Genomic DNA, 15,570 nt, shown 5'->3' with positions numbered 1-15,570 from the left:
AATAGAATATACAAACAAAATTTTAACGTTCATTCTCAATTTCTACTTATATTTTAATGTTAGCTTTTTTTCAAGGAGCTAAATGTTTTTTTTCTTTTCTTATCATAAAACATACATATTCATCTAAATTTATTCAATGTTTATTAAGAAGATATTATGCAGATCGATCGTGAGAGCGCTCATCTTCAGATGAACAATTCTTCCATGTTACAAGAGGATCCAGAAACTCATGAAACAAATTTATACAAATTATTTGAGATAAAATTTGTCTCAAAAAGAAAATACATTTTTTTCACTTAGTTTAAGAAACAAAACAAGATCAATGAGCCACACGGATACATCATCCTGAGTGTCTCTGAAGGGTGATATGCAAGTTACACACAATGCATTGCTGTCTTTAGGCTTAGTGTTTATTTCTTGACATTTTTCTTTCTGAACAGTTTTAGTTCCCTATTTAATAATACTATTGGAGCCTGTTACAGCATATGGATGTTGAATTAAGTTTGTCTTATTATGGCATCTAATTTGATACAGAGACTTTAAATAAACTTTTATTTATTTTATCAGAGAAAAAGAGGTATAATACAGAGCCTCCCCAGCCACCAAGCCCACCTCCAAGGAAATACTGCAGATTAGTACTCACTTGGTTAAAGTCAATTACAGGGGCAGCAGTTTATATGCAGGAAAGTGCCAAGCTCTAATAAAGGCACTTCCTAGGTATGATAATTATAAAATTAGATGAAAACATTTATTAGGTTCACAGCAAATCCTTTATGAAACAGAAGATACTGGTGCTGAAACACAGCCAGATTTGGTAACAGCATGCAAACAACCTTCAGAGTCAAAAATCATTCAAAAATGTCTAATCCCATAACTGTATCAAAGCTGGCAGGTGCTCACTACACAGAACATTAATTTAGGAGATTTAGAGGGGATTTTAAAGATAACCTTCTGTGCCAAATATGTTAAGAGCAATGTGTCTCAGGATAAAAATACTGAATATTTCATAATCTGTAAGAAGGATGAAGATACAAAATGTGAGCGAGAGGATATTTTCAACCCCTGAGTAAATCATACAGTGTTCATTAGGCTTCTCTGTTTATACTGGTGGCGGGGATCTGTGCAAGAGCATGCAAATAAAATCACAATTGTTTCAGTTTGTATATAATAGAATCACAATAATCAGAAGGATGGATCACAACCTGAAGGTGTTTCGTGTACAACAGTAAAAGCACAGTCCTAAGAAGTAGTAAGGAACATCTTTGATAAGGACTTTGAAGGGCAATGTTGGTAAAATCCTCTGTTCTTGCATCCTGAGTTTCTCGGCAGTGCATTAAGCTGAGTCCTGTCCTAGCAAGCTTCCCAGTGCTGTGCAAGCCAATTTAAGGATCTTATGTGAAGCCTCCAACACTTACCTGTGTCTTCCAGTGAGTTCTGAATCACTACCTTAATCAACTAAAATTCAGCAAGGGACGAGGTTTATAGAAGAGCGAGAATATATACTGAACCAGAATAAATGACCAAAATACATTTGATCTCACAAAGAAATGTCAAAAGTGACATTAATCTGATTTAAAGTTGTAAGACTTTGTGGATCAAAGGGGTAATGATTTTCTAAAATTATATTATCCTTTAATATGTATTCTTGGTTACATGAGCTTGAAAATACCAGATTAAAAATGTCACACAGGAAACCTGCTCAAGAAGGAAGACCTAGGGACAATATAACATTGATTACTGTTCCATGAAAAAGGAGCTAATAGTTTAGAAAATATGTCACGTTGCTTTTTTTAAATGTGGACAAAATACTGTCTCATCAGAAGGACATTAGAAAGAACATGATTACATAAATCAAAGACATTGATAGGAAAGGTATATATGTAACTTTAGTGCTTATTAATCTTCTAATGTTCCCAAAGTAGACCAAGGTGACTGAGTGCATCCAAAAAAAGTAATCTTTTTATTTAATCAGGCTAATTTGGACTCACTTCTGCGATGTACAATCAATCATATATAGGGTCTTATTTCTACGTCAGCTTTACTTTCTTCCTTTTAAGCCTACGAAGTTTGATCAATTTCTTCAGCCACGTCTTTGTTAATATTTTCAATTCCATTTTCAATTTCCATTTTTGAACCCACCTAACAAACCAAAGCTGAAGCAATCCAACAGACTGATTTCTTTGTTCCTATACCTGGGCAGTTGAATTCAACTGGAGAAAATCACAAAATCCTCAGAAAATTGCCTCTATAAATTAATGTTCTCTGAGCTCAATAGGACCATTTACCCTGCTCACCAATTCTGTGCTCTGATAAGGTTTTTCTCCATTTTCCATAATATCTAATCAAACCATTTCTTACCTCCTCAAATGCCCTACCCTAATACCTTCCCACTCATTCTCAGCAGAAAATCTTGTCTCCCACTTCGTAGAAATATGAAAACACTCAGATAAGAACTCCTTCAAATTCCTGACACCCCATCTGCAAAAGTGATGATGAATTATAACTTCTTTCTCTCATGATGATAGTAAATGTCTCATTTGACTGAAGCTAACTCCTCCACTTGTTCTCTGGATCTCATAAATGCTACCTCAAGAATTTCATTCGTTATTAGACATTATCCTATTTCCCCCCATAAGTTCTCTCTTTATCTACTTGTGTTTTTTGAGAAATCCTCATGTCTTTTCTATTTGTTTTTATACTTCAAGCCTTCTCTAGTTTTATTTCCCTCTCTATTCCCTGGCATTGCCAAGATTCTTGAAAAAGACATCCAAATCCCTATATCTGCTCCCTCTTTTTCCATTTATTGTTCAGATCATGGCAATATCTATCTCATGTCTTAGTCTTCCACTGAACAAGCTTTCAGAAAGATGATTACTGAATTTTTGTTGCAATGAATTCTGAATTTTCATTTGTTATCCAGGGAGTGTTTAATATTGTAAACCATAACCTCCTCATTGAAACCCCAAATATCCTTAGCTTTCTGAATGGGAAGCTCTTCTGGTTCTTCTCCTATCCCCTTCCTTGATTGCTCCTTCTCAGCCTCCTTACAGATTTGTCTTGGATGAACTCCTCTATTCACATGCCATGCTAACCTGTGTGCTGATGGCTACCTTGACAGAGTCTCTGCACCTGTTACTCACTCAGGCCACCTGACTCACTGAACACACTTGTAGCATGGAGTTCTGTATGCTCCCCTATGAAAAGACAAAAGTGGAATGTCTAGATTCATTTCCAATCAGGGATCTTCATTTCATTATCTCCCACAAAATAAATTTGTATGCAAGCCTGAAGCCTAAGATTCCTCTGGCAGTATGATTAGAGAGATATTTTGTAGTATTTATCTTGTCTTTGTAAGGTTTGAGTGATAAGCAAAAACTTAAATACTGAAGGCAAAAGTTTAAAATACAAGAAAATACAGGAGAATGACTTCATGATCTCCTGTCAGGGAAGATAATTGAAAGATCTGTTTTAAACTAGGAACATACATTTAAACACTTGTAACTGGAAAAAGATAAGTATCTAGAATTTATAAACTTGTTGAATATATAAGCAAAACAGACCTATCAGGCAAAACATAAAAACGTCTTTCAGAGAAAAGACAGGGTAAGATTCAATTGAAGTTTTGAAAGATGGGAGAGGTTTTGGAACAGGCAAAATAATCACTCAAAAACACCCATTCATAATCCCTGAAACCTATGAAAATATTACCTCACATGGCAAAGGGCCTTTGCGGATGTGATTAAGTAAAAAATCCGGAAATCGGACATTATTCCGGATTATTCATGTGTACTCAATGTAATCAGAATCCTTAAGAGTGGAAGAGGAAAGCGAAAGAGAGAATCAGAGGCAAGTATGAATCTGGAAAAAAGGCACAGAGGGACACAGGTGCGTTGGCCTAAAAATGGAGCATAGGGAAATGAGCAAAGCAATGCATGTGACCTTTAAGGGCTGGAAAAGGCAAAGGGACAGATTCTCCCCTTGAGCCTCCAGAAGGAACATGATCCTGACAACACCTTGATTTTAGTCCAGTTAAGACCCAGTTTGGGTTTCTAACATTCAGAGCTTAAAGATAATAAAATCGAATGGTTTTAAGCCAGTAAGTTTGTGGTCATTTATTATAGCAGCAAAAGAAACATCCATCTCTTTAGATCTAAATTACCTTGGGGAACTTCTGGAAAGACAAAGAGAAAAAATTACAACAAATGCTGCTGCCATCACCGTCATCACCACCATCACCACCACCACCACTTAATTTTGCGGTTAGCTGTGCAGACATTTTGCAAAAATTGGCCACATAAATTTTGTATTTAAATTCAGAAAATAAATTCATAGGGCCAGACACATTGTTCCTTGTTGACAAATAAGGAAACTCTGATAAGTTAAGAGAATTGTCAATTGTTAGAAGCCACACTGCTGGTTAACTTGTATGTGGCTAAAATTATTTAATAATAAAAATGAATTTTCATTGTGAGATCACTAGAGATATGATGATGTGCTTAATCCGTAATTCATTTATAATAGATACATACATTATTATGCATATATTATGTGCTATAATTAATATTGGTTTGAATATAATTATATATATATAAACATATAATTTTATTGAAGGGCTCCTATATGTTGAGTCAACATTTACATAAAAAATTAATCACAGGTAAGAATTCCTCAAAAAGATGGGTCCTAAGTAAAATTCTCAATTAACTCTATAGGACTAGTCTTCAAACTAGAACCACTGCAGTAAGAGGAAAAGAGGAATTTGCAAATAGTTTTTATTCAACCTATTTTATTTTTTTAATTTTATTTATTTATTTTTTAAAGACAGCAAGAAAGCATGTAAGTGTGAGCAGGGGAGGGGCAGAGCAAAAGGGAGGGAGAATCCCAAGCAGGCTGCAGGCTCCATGCTCATCACAGAACCCAATGTGGGGCTTGATCCCACAAACCGTAAGATCATGACCTGAGCCGAAATCAAGACTCAGAGGCTTAACTGACTGAGCCACACAGGTACCCCTTATTCAACCTATTTTAGACATGTATTGAATTATACGTGAATATCAATTTAGTAATTTGAACTGGAACACTATGGAGCAGGGAGTGTAATCCAGGTATCTGAAATACATGTCTCATTTTTGCATCAGACTCAATCACTATTTTTATTTTGTTCCCCATACAAGTGAAATTTTACTGAAGTAACAGAGGGAGTAAGAATAAGATTGAGTGAGAGCAGGGCAGGAAGGAGGAAGGGAGGGAAAGGGGAAGGGAGGGAAGGAGAAAGAAAGAGACAGAGAGAGCCCATGTGTGCACTTGTGTGAGCCTAAGAGGGTGAGTTTGGATTGAGGGAGGAAAAACATGGCAACTTCAAGGAGAAAAAAGTTAAGCTATTGGCAATTATTTCTCTACTGCAACATTTATTTTTTAGGTTTATAAATATGTCAAATCAAGCAACTGAGGAAACTGGTTTACAAATGCATAACTCTAAAAAAAAATTAAGATCAAAAGGAGATCAAAAACAGCATTAAAAAGATTAGGTTTAAAATGGTGGATGGAGATCAGCTCTCCATTTCACTGTTATTTAGAATCAATTGAGGTCCAATTTCAACTGAACACAGAAACATGAATTGAGTTTAATGGCATGTATGGAAAAAAAATTTGCCTCAAATACTCTAACAAAAAGATTCCAAGAAAGCAGAAATGCCTATAATGGTGTTAGTGCTGTATGCTTCAAAACTGGAATTGTATGGTAAAAGAGAAAGTATATAAAGAAACAAAAGTCAGGTTGGTACTCAGAGCTTTGGTGCAAGATCTTCTGTATCATCAAGCCCTAACTTTCAGCCCACCAGTTGTCAGTTTAAAAAGCACACAATCAAATCATGTCTCTACAGATAACACCCGTCAGAAACAAAAATGATAAATTCACCTGAAAGGTACAGGTGAAGTTTAATAATAAATATGGAAAATGCATGTTTTCTTGTATTTGCTTTTAAAGAAGCTGGCAAATAGTTACAAACTTTTACAAAAATAGACTTGATCTAAATTCAACACATCTTCAGCTTTCTAAAAGTTCACATGCTCTGTGTTTATTCACCTATTCTAAACTTGTTTTTTTTTCTTGCATATGCTTGACTGAGTGCTTATGAATTTTTAAGCAGTCAGGATCAAATAAACATTGAAAAGTAAATAAAGGCATTTCTAATACTATCAAGGTGTTATGGTGGATTTGCATGCCAACAAAAGTCCATGAAAAAAATGTATTCTCATCAAATAAGACCCTTTCACAATCCTACTCTCCTCTAGAAGCTTACATTTCATAATTAAAGGCTAGAACTTTCCTGTTGTTGATTTTATAGTATGTGTAATAGAAGTCAGTCCACCTATTCATGCTCCTGGATATTAATAGACTGAACACTTCTAAGTATAGCACATGACATTTGGACGTTACTGTTTTGGCACAGCGACAATTTTGCCTTGCAATTATTCTGTTCAGACCTTGAAAAATTAAGAATTTTATACTTTTTTTTAATTGCCTTGTCATATACATAATAGACATCTTCACTCCATTCCTGAGTCTCCCCTAACTACAAGTTAATATGTCTCTAACTCAGAACTACTGGGACCAAGGATGCAATGAGAATCTTTGATTACATATGGTGTGGAGAGATGCTGGCCAAGAGTTTGAGAAGAAGCAGGGTGTAAGAAATAGGGCAAGGCTTGGAGATACTGTGAAGTTTAGGGATGTGCTGTTTCTATCTGATGTAATTCATAAGAACAGTTCCTTTACATTTTTTTTTTACCAACCATTTTGTTACAGCTGCATCAAAACAGCTGCTTCTGTTAGAGACCATCAAAAAACAGATGGTACCCTCAAAAGGTAATTAAGGAGAGTTTAAGGAAGGAGCTTTCACATGTATGCAAGCAGGGTTAAGGGAAAGACTTGGCCTGCTGGAACATTCCAGAAGGAGCAGCCATGCAAATCTGTGACCACCACAGCTCTGAACTCAGAGAGTGCAGCTATAGCTGAGTTCTGAATCGATCTGGTTAAAAGGTAAGGGAACTCATTTGGATCTATAGATAGAAGGACACTTCCAGGAGCAAAGAGAGTAGTGGAGAGCAATGGAGAGTGGATCTGGAATGGAAAATAAGACTACCTAAGCGTAGTTCTTACTTTTGCCCCTCAGGATACACATTCCTTTGTCTTATATTAGTTACATTATACCTGGTTGGTGTCAGTGTAATCACAATCCTACCCAAAACCTAAATTGAAATACTCGCTGACATCGGTATACTCTTTTACATGATAGAAACGGGGAAAACAGGCAGAATGAGGGGATATACAAATAATCAGTGGAAAACATTGATTATCTTTTTAGCAAAAATAAATAAATTAATAAATAAAAGGTTGGTGCTCTCATTCTTGTCTTTTGTGTTTTGTGTTTCTTTTTTATTTATTATTGACAGAGAGACACAGAGCATGAGTGGGGGAGGGGCAGAGAAAGAGGGTGACACAGAATCCAAAAGAGGCTCCAGGCTCTGAGCTGTCAGAACAGAGCCCGACACGGGGCTCGAACCCACGGACAGCGAGATCGTGACCCAAGCAGAAGTTGGATGCTCAACCAGCTGAGCCACCCAGGCGCCCCTGTTTTCAATTTGCGAAATCAGATAGTACCAGGATCACAATGGGCTGTTTGGATGCCATCATCACATAGTTGCCCATGGTCTGGCGTTCATGCTTTGTCAAGGCCCCATAGTAAGCACAGAGCTGCTTTTCAAGCATGGAATATCATCTCCTGAGAAGGACATGGCCCTATTCCAAAGACTGAGACATCTGCACTGTGATTACCATATTGAGACTTGTCAGAGGTTCTGTAATATCCATATATTCCAGAAACTTCCAGTACATAAAACTCAAGTGACAGGCCAGTTTGCCTGTAGCTTGGATTTGCTAAAGAAAGACCTTATACAGATACTTTCTGGACCCTTTCAAAAACAATGTTAAGTGTGTTCTCTTAGTAACTGCAACAGCTTCTATATTCAAGGAAATATATTATTTTTACCAGATAAAGGTATCAGATCGTTTTAAGATGTTTTTGAACAAACATGTTTTTTTTTTCTTTACGTCCACCTGTCTTCCTCTCTACCCTCTCAGTTGTTTGTTTCTTATTATTTTCCCAACTCTTTCCTGCAAGAAAGGACCCAGCTCATTTCCATCCAAACGTGGGCAAACCGAGGTCGCCAATACAGTTTGAGAAATACAAGAAATCTGCTCATTCATGCAAGGTAATTATTTCTTTTGCTTTCCGCTCTCAACTATAACTTCAATGAGGGTGAAAGCTGTGCTTCTTCAGGAAGTGACTCTATTTTAGAATTTCATTTTACATCGTGAAGTTCTACACCACAGAATCTTGATAAAGTACTTTGAGAAACTCTTTGTGGAGGAGCAATTTTAGCAGAGGTAAATTCACATTAAGTTTTCTGCAACAATTAGAGCAATATGATTGGCAGGCCTAGGATGATACGATGTCTATTTTATGCACTGCGGCTTGGATAAAAATGGTCGGGTATGCAATAAGGAGAAGTAGGGGTTATGCTGTGGAAATTTACTTCACCAATTTGAATATTTATCTTATTGTAGGCGTCCTAGGAGATTTCAAGTTTAACTCAACATATGGTCTGTAAATTTTAAATTAAATTTATTTTATAAATTTGACACAATAGGAGTTAAGCTCAAATGAAGGATATAAGCATATGGTGGATTTTCCACTAATTGAGAGCCTTACACCATGAGAAGTAAGTAGAAGAGGGGTTTGGTAGCTTTAGTTTCATTTTTGTGACTATATATAACTGAACAGATTACTTTTATTCTTTGTCGGTTGTTATTCTAAAGCATAGGTGAAAAAAACATTTTTTTTTTTTTACTAAAGCACGTTTAAGGAAATACTGGTCCATTAAAACAATTTCAATTTTTATATATGCATTTATTTTCATACATAATTATATGCATATATGCACTCGAGTATTCATAAATACACATATTTCTGCTCACCCAACAGTTATTCCTCTTTTTCTACTGCTTTATTGAGGCATAATTGATAAACAAAATTTTAAGATATTTAAAGTGTACGACATGATGATACGTACACATTGTGAGCTATTCTCTTTTAACGAAACAGTACATTTCCAAATGGTAAGAATCTCTAAACTCAGGACATCATTGGAGGGAGGCATTTTTCAACCTTCCACACACCTTCTACTATCCCTGCAATCCTCTCTACCCTAGCTCTTGCTCCCATCACACCTCTAAAATCACCCTGAATAAATGCACCGAGGATCTGAATCCCCTAAATGCACAAATGTGTTTAGTCCTAAATCCTTCCCAGCATCTGAATCAGTTGCCAACTCTTTGCAAGAATTTTCTTCTTCAACAATTTTCCTTAGCTTCATTGACACTATTCTCTCATGATTCACTGGTTCCACTTTCCCTTTACCCAGGCTTTTTTTTTAAATTTTTTTTTAACGTTTATTTTTGAGACAGAGAGAGACAGAGCATGAACGGGGGAGGGTCAGAGAGAGGGAGACACAGAATCTGAAACAGGCTCCAGGCTCTGAGCCATCAGCCCAGAGCCCGACACGGGGCTCGAACTCACGGCCCGTGATATCGTGACCTGAGCTGAAGTCAGACGCTCAACCAACTGAGCCACCCAGGTGCCCCCCCAGTCTTTTTACTTACTCATATTTAAACAAAGAACACATTTCTCAGACCTCATTCTCACTCATTGACACAATGAATGCGTATTTCTCCTGTCCTGCCACTTTCTACCTAATTGTTCTGAGAAATGTAGACATAAGCATTAAGCTGAATGGTTTATTTGTTGTAAATTAAACACTGAGTAGAATGGTTTAGGGCCATGAGCTTTCCAAATGGCACAAAAATCTTTATTTCTGCTTGGTGAAGTGACACAGACAGGAAATGTTAAATATTCTGCTGTCCTCTGTCCTAGCCTCTTCACTTTTGGCTACGTCCAGGCTCCTTCCTGATTTTGCTAATACAAGTAAGGCCACTGCCTCAAGAAGGAGCTCCAGACAAAAATCTACCAGCTTCCTCAATGTCATCACCACCACGTAGAATGTAAACCTCCAAAAGAACTGTTTCTGAAGTTGCCCATAAATCTCTTCTTTTCTCCCCTAATTTCCTATGATTTCTCACTGGGACCTGTGAGAGGAGAGTGAGTCCTCTCTCAGTGTTTTTTTTGTTGTTGTTGTTTTTTTGGTTTCAATATGGTATCATTTTCATTTCTAGTCTAAAGGTGTTATGTGTGAGACAAACTCTTCTTCTGTTTCTATGGCTGAAATGGGATTTTTCTTCTTTACTGGTAAAAATACTTTTGGTATTTTAACATACATCTTGGAATAAGAAAGCTGGATACCTCTGTTCAAGCAGACACTATTTTGGAAATAATACCACACACTAGGATTTTTTTATTTTTTGATATGTGACTTTTGCCTTTTTTTTCAATCTGCATGCAGAAGGAAATTAAGGGTATCTCTACGATCAATTGTATGACTTTTTATCATCAGTTCTTAAATGTGATTTACAGGTTCTCTCTTCTACATGAGTATAGTCTAGGATGAAACATCTCCCCTCAAATATTTCAGAAAATGTTTTGAGATCCACAGGGGAAGTAGGCTCTATGATTCCTACAAGAAAAAAAATTGTAATATTCATTTGGGAATCAATAAAATGTGCACTTTGTAAACAAAGAGAAACAGAAAATATACATTTTAAAATATGTATTTTAAAAATAATGAGTTACCAGAAAAAAGATAAAATGTAATACACACACACACACACACACACACATATATATATGTACATTTGAAAAGAGAGTCGCAGTATTTTTATAGAGATATTTTTTATGTTAGAGTAAGTGAAATAAAATTATTTTTACGGGGGTACTGATTTCCCTCATTACTGCCTGATCTGGAAGTTATAGAAAAATATTATTTGATAAGCTGAATCATCTATTCCTATTTCTGCAGATACATTGTAGTTCTCAAGTTTATTATACAGAAGTAAAAAAATGGCTCTCAGAGAAAGAGAAATAGCACCTTTTTGCAACCGAAAAAAAAATAACTTTGTGTTGGAAACTGGTATTGCCATTCTAGGAAACTTTAATCCAACTGGCTGTATGTGTGAAATAATGAGCCCAAGAGTCAACAGACGTCTTTTTTTTTTTTTTTTCTTCCCAATAGCAAAGGTCACAAGCCTTTGGTTGTACACACTGGAACTGTTCAAACTTGAGGGTACATAAGCCTCATTTAAGAAGTCTGTCTGTGTGACAGCTACTGTGTCTCCATTAGTCAGAGTATAGCTTATTTCAAGGGTGAGGGTAGCATATTCAAATGCTGAATTTAAACAAGAATCTTAAGAAATATAATTTTATAGGCAATTGCAAAATGACACTTGGCCATTTCAAGTAACGTCCCAGTATAGTTCAACCTCAAGGATGTATAGTCACTTTAGACATGCTAAATATATTTTCCCCCCAAATTCTGGAGAAACTAATTAAATTATGCATTTATATAGCTATGGAAATATTGTGATAGTTATTTTTGTGTGTGGGTGTGACTGGGTCACAGGTGCACAGATTAAAAGATTATTTCTGACTGTGTCCGTGAGGGTGTTTCTGGATGAGATTAACATTCAAACAGGTGAACTCAGTAATGCTTCCCCAGCGTGGGTGGGCATGATTCCTTCCTCCCTGCCTGGGACATTAATCTTCTGCTCCTGGACTTGGATTAATAGCCTTGGTTGCCATAGTCCTCAGGCCTTTGTTTTAGAATTGCACTATTGGCTTTCTTGGACCTCCAGTTTGCAGACAGCAGATTATAGGAATTCTCAGCCTCCACAGAAGTAATACGATAGTCTTGGGGCCATTGCTGAGAATACTGCCACCATCAAGGAGTTGAAAGATGCATGTGTGGTGATTCCCACCATCTCCTCATTCAACTCTCCTAACTGGCTTGTGTAGAAGACAGATGGATTTTGGAGATTGACATTGGATTATTGTAAACTAAACCAGGTGGAGACTCAAATTGCAGCTTCTATACAGATGTGGTTTAATTGCTTAAGCAAATTACCACATCCCCTGGTACATACTATGCAATTATTGATCTGAAAAGTGCCTTTTTCTCCACGCTGTCTATAAGGTCTGCCAGAAGCAGTTTGTTTTTAGCTGGCAAGGCCAGCAATATACCTTCACTGTCTTACCTTGGGGTTAGATCAAATCACTAGCCCTTTGTCATACTTTAGTCGGCAAGGATTCTCATCACCTTGCTCTTCCACAGGATGTCACCCTGGTCCATTACCTTGCTGTCTGGGCTTAGTGAGAGAGAAGTAGTAACTATGCTAGAGTTAGTAGTGATATATTTGCATACCAAAGGGTGAGAAGTAAATCCAACAAAAGTTCAGAGAACTTTCACCTCAGGAGCCCTGTGGTATGGGTCATATTGAAATATATCTTCTAAAATGAAGGATAAGTTGTTGGACCTGGTCCCTCCTACAACCAAAAAGGATCTCTACATTTTGGAGGCAACATATTCCTCATTTGGGTGTGTTACCCTGGCCTATTTACTAAGGACCTGAACATCTGCTAGTTTTGAAGGGGGCCCACAAAGAGAAGGCACTGAAACAAAACAAGATTTTCTGTAGCTTAGCCCATAAGATCCAACACACTCATGGTGCTTTAAAAGAGCCTAAATGTCCATCAACTGATGAATGGATAAAGAAATTGTGGTTTATGTACACAATGGAGTACTACATGGCAATGAGAAAGAACGAACTATGGCCCTTTGTAGCAATGTGGATGGAAATGGAGAGTGTAACGCTAAGTGAAATAAGCCATACAGAGAAAGACAGATACCATATGTTTTTACTCTTATGTGGATCCTGAGAAACCTAACAGAAACCCATGGGGGAGGGGAAGGAAAAAAAAAAAGAGGTCAGAGTGGGAGAGAGCCAAAGCATAAGAGACTCTTAAAAACTGAGAACAAACTGAGGGTTGATGGGGAGTGGGAGGGAGGGGAGGGTGGGTGATGGGTATTGAGGAGGGCACCTTTTGGGATGAGCACTGGGTGTTGTATGGAAACCAATTTGACAATAAATTTCATATATTGAAAAAAAAAAGAGTCAGTTGCAGATAGTCATGTTTTTGAAGCTTTTGGCAAACTGTTTTAAGTGCACTGAAGCATAGGACTTTAGGATTTTGAAACAAAGCCCTGTCATCCTCAGCAAAAAACTTTTCTCCTTTTGAGGAACAGCCTTTGCCTTCTACTGGCCTTAGTATAGACTGAATGCTTAAGCATGGGCCACCACATTACCATGAGAAGTCCCTTCACCACACAGTATGTGCTGCCACAGAGCTCATGGAATTCGTTGGTCTATGTTCCACTCCATCCTGAAGCAGCAGCATTGCTTTCCCTATGAATTTATGTTCTGCTGGCCCCAAATCCTTAGTCCCAGAGGGAGGAATTCTTCTACTAGGAGACACAATGATTCTGTTCAACTAAAAAGTTAAGACTGCCACACAGCCAGTTTGAGTTTCTCACGCCTCTGAATCAACAGGCAAAGAAGGAAGTTGCAGTGCTCACTGGGGTGACTGATTCTGACTACCAAGGAAAATTGTACTACTACTCCCCAGCGGAGGTAGGGAAGAGAATATTTGGAATACAAGAGATTCCTTAGGGCATCTCTTAGTATTACCACGCCCTAAATTAAGCTCATTGGAAAGTTATAGCAACTCAATCCAAGGCAATACTTCTAAATGGCTCAGATTCTTCAGGAATGAAAGTTTGGGTCACCATACCCGGTGAAGAACCAAGACTTGCTGAGGTGCTTGTTGAAGTCAAAGGGAATACAGAGTGTGTAGTGGAAGAAGGTAGTTGTCAACACCAGCTCTGAGCATGTGACCACTAAAGATTAGATAAGTGTTTTCCTTCTCTCTTAGTTTTTTATTATGTGACATGGGATACATGAGATGTATTGACTTTTTAAAAATTTTTTTTTAATGTTTTTATTTTTTGAGACAGAGAGAGAGAGAGAGCATGAGCAGGGGAGGGGCAGAGAGAGAGGGAGACACAGAATCTGAAGCAGGCTCCAGGCTCTGAGCTGTCAGCACAGAGCCTGACACGGGGCTGGAACTCATGACTGTGAGATCGCGACCTGAGCTGAAGTCAGACGCCCAACCGACTGAGCCACCCAGGTACCCCTTAACTTTCTATCATTGCAATTAATTGCTGTTAATTTTACATTGCATTATTTAACTTAAGGAATATCAAATTCAGTAAACATCACTCAAGGATTTACCTCCTCTTCTAGGGAAGGGGTTATTTCACTGTTGGTTAACACTGGATAGTTGGAATGTGGTAGGCAGAATTATAACCTTGTTATTTTATTTATTTGGAAAAAAGTATGGTTTAAGGGGATTCATATGAGTTCCAGGTTGACAAGGGGTGGACTTATGATAGTTAATTTTATTTGTCTATGTGACTAGGCCACAGTGTGTCCAAATTAAACATTATTTCTGGATGTGTCTGTGAGGGTATTTCTATTATGATTGGTGATGATTATGATGATTATGATTAGTAGACTCAGTAAATTATCCTCCCCCAAATAGTGGGCATTATCTAATCCAATGATGGGCTGAAGAGGACAAAAAGTGGATGAAGGATTTACCCCCCTCCTTGTCCTCCTGCCTGATTGAACTGGGACATCAGCCTTCTCCTATCCTTGGACTAGACTATTAGATTTGTTTCTCTGAAGAACCTGGATTCATACAATATGCAAGAACATTATACTTTTAAGGCTAGCCTAATAATATAAATAGGTAAAAAAATTAAATAGTACTATGGTGCATTTCATGGGAAATTAATAAGATCTCCTGCTTACGGTCATGTACCTGCCCAGCCCCTGACTCCATCATCACTATTGACTTGCCTGTTATTTCAAATTTAACAATTTCAGATCTATTTCTTTGAATCCATTGGTACATCTCTAGCATGATTATTAAAATACAAATGTAGCAATCTGTGATACTTCTCTTAGTAATTATTACCCTGGGAGTAATTACAAAGGGCAGCAACCTCAGAGCAATTTAGAGTTATGGGAGCAGAGGGGTTTGATAGAAATGCTGAGTGTGTGGACTGCAAACGTTGTCTCTATCAACATTTTCCTGGAGACCTGACTCTAATTGTTAAAAACCTGCAAAAGCCATGTCACAAAATGATGAAAAGTGTTCATTCTAGGACCAAATTACCAAATTACCAAGGTTTGAATCTGGGCTAAAACCGTTTCTACTTGTGTGAATTTGGATTTGTTATTTAAATTCTTTCTTACCGTTTCCTCATTTGTAAAATGTGGATGATACTTTACAGGGTTATTTTAAATATTGACTATATTAATAAGCAAAAAAAATATAACAGTACACAGCCATTTTAATGAAGAAGTGTTAGCAAGTTTCAAAAAGTAGTGAATATGGTGGATGTTTAGTAATATGTACATGGCTTTAGCTACATATG

The 15,570-nt window shown here is 37.2% G+C and overlaps 1 long non-coding RNA gene across 17 annotated transcripts in view; it reads right to left on the bottom strand.

Annotated features, from left to right (window-relative positions):
- Positions 1-15,570, bottom strand: part of LOC109492563 — a 139,510-nt gene that overhangs the window by 70,574 nt on the left and 53,366 nt on the right. For 3 of the 17 annotated variants that reach the window (XR_006595272.1, XR_006595277.1, XR_006595286.1), the window contains one exon: positions 10,493-10,692. The exons of the other annotated variants lie outside the window; for them this stretch is intronic. This is a non-coding gene — a long non-coding RNA (uncharacterized LOC109492563). Of the gene's footprint in view, positions 1-10,492; positions 10,693-15,570 lie in introns of those variants that run through there. 17 annotated transcript variants of the gene reach the window in all.

Source organism: Felis catus, chromosome A1 (assembly GCF_018350175.1).
Source record: "Felis catus isolate Fca126 chromosome A1, F.catus_Fca126_mat1.0, whole genome shotgun sequence".
NCBI classification, from domain to species: Eukaryota; Metazoa; Chordata; class Mammalia; order Carnivora; family Felidae; genus Felis; species Felis catus.
The sequence above is the reverse complement of the archived record's forward strand: the minus strand, read 5'-3'. Positions and strand labels throughout refer to the sequence as shown.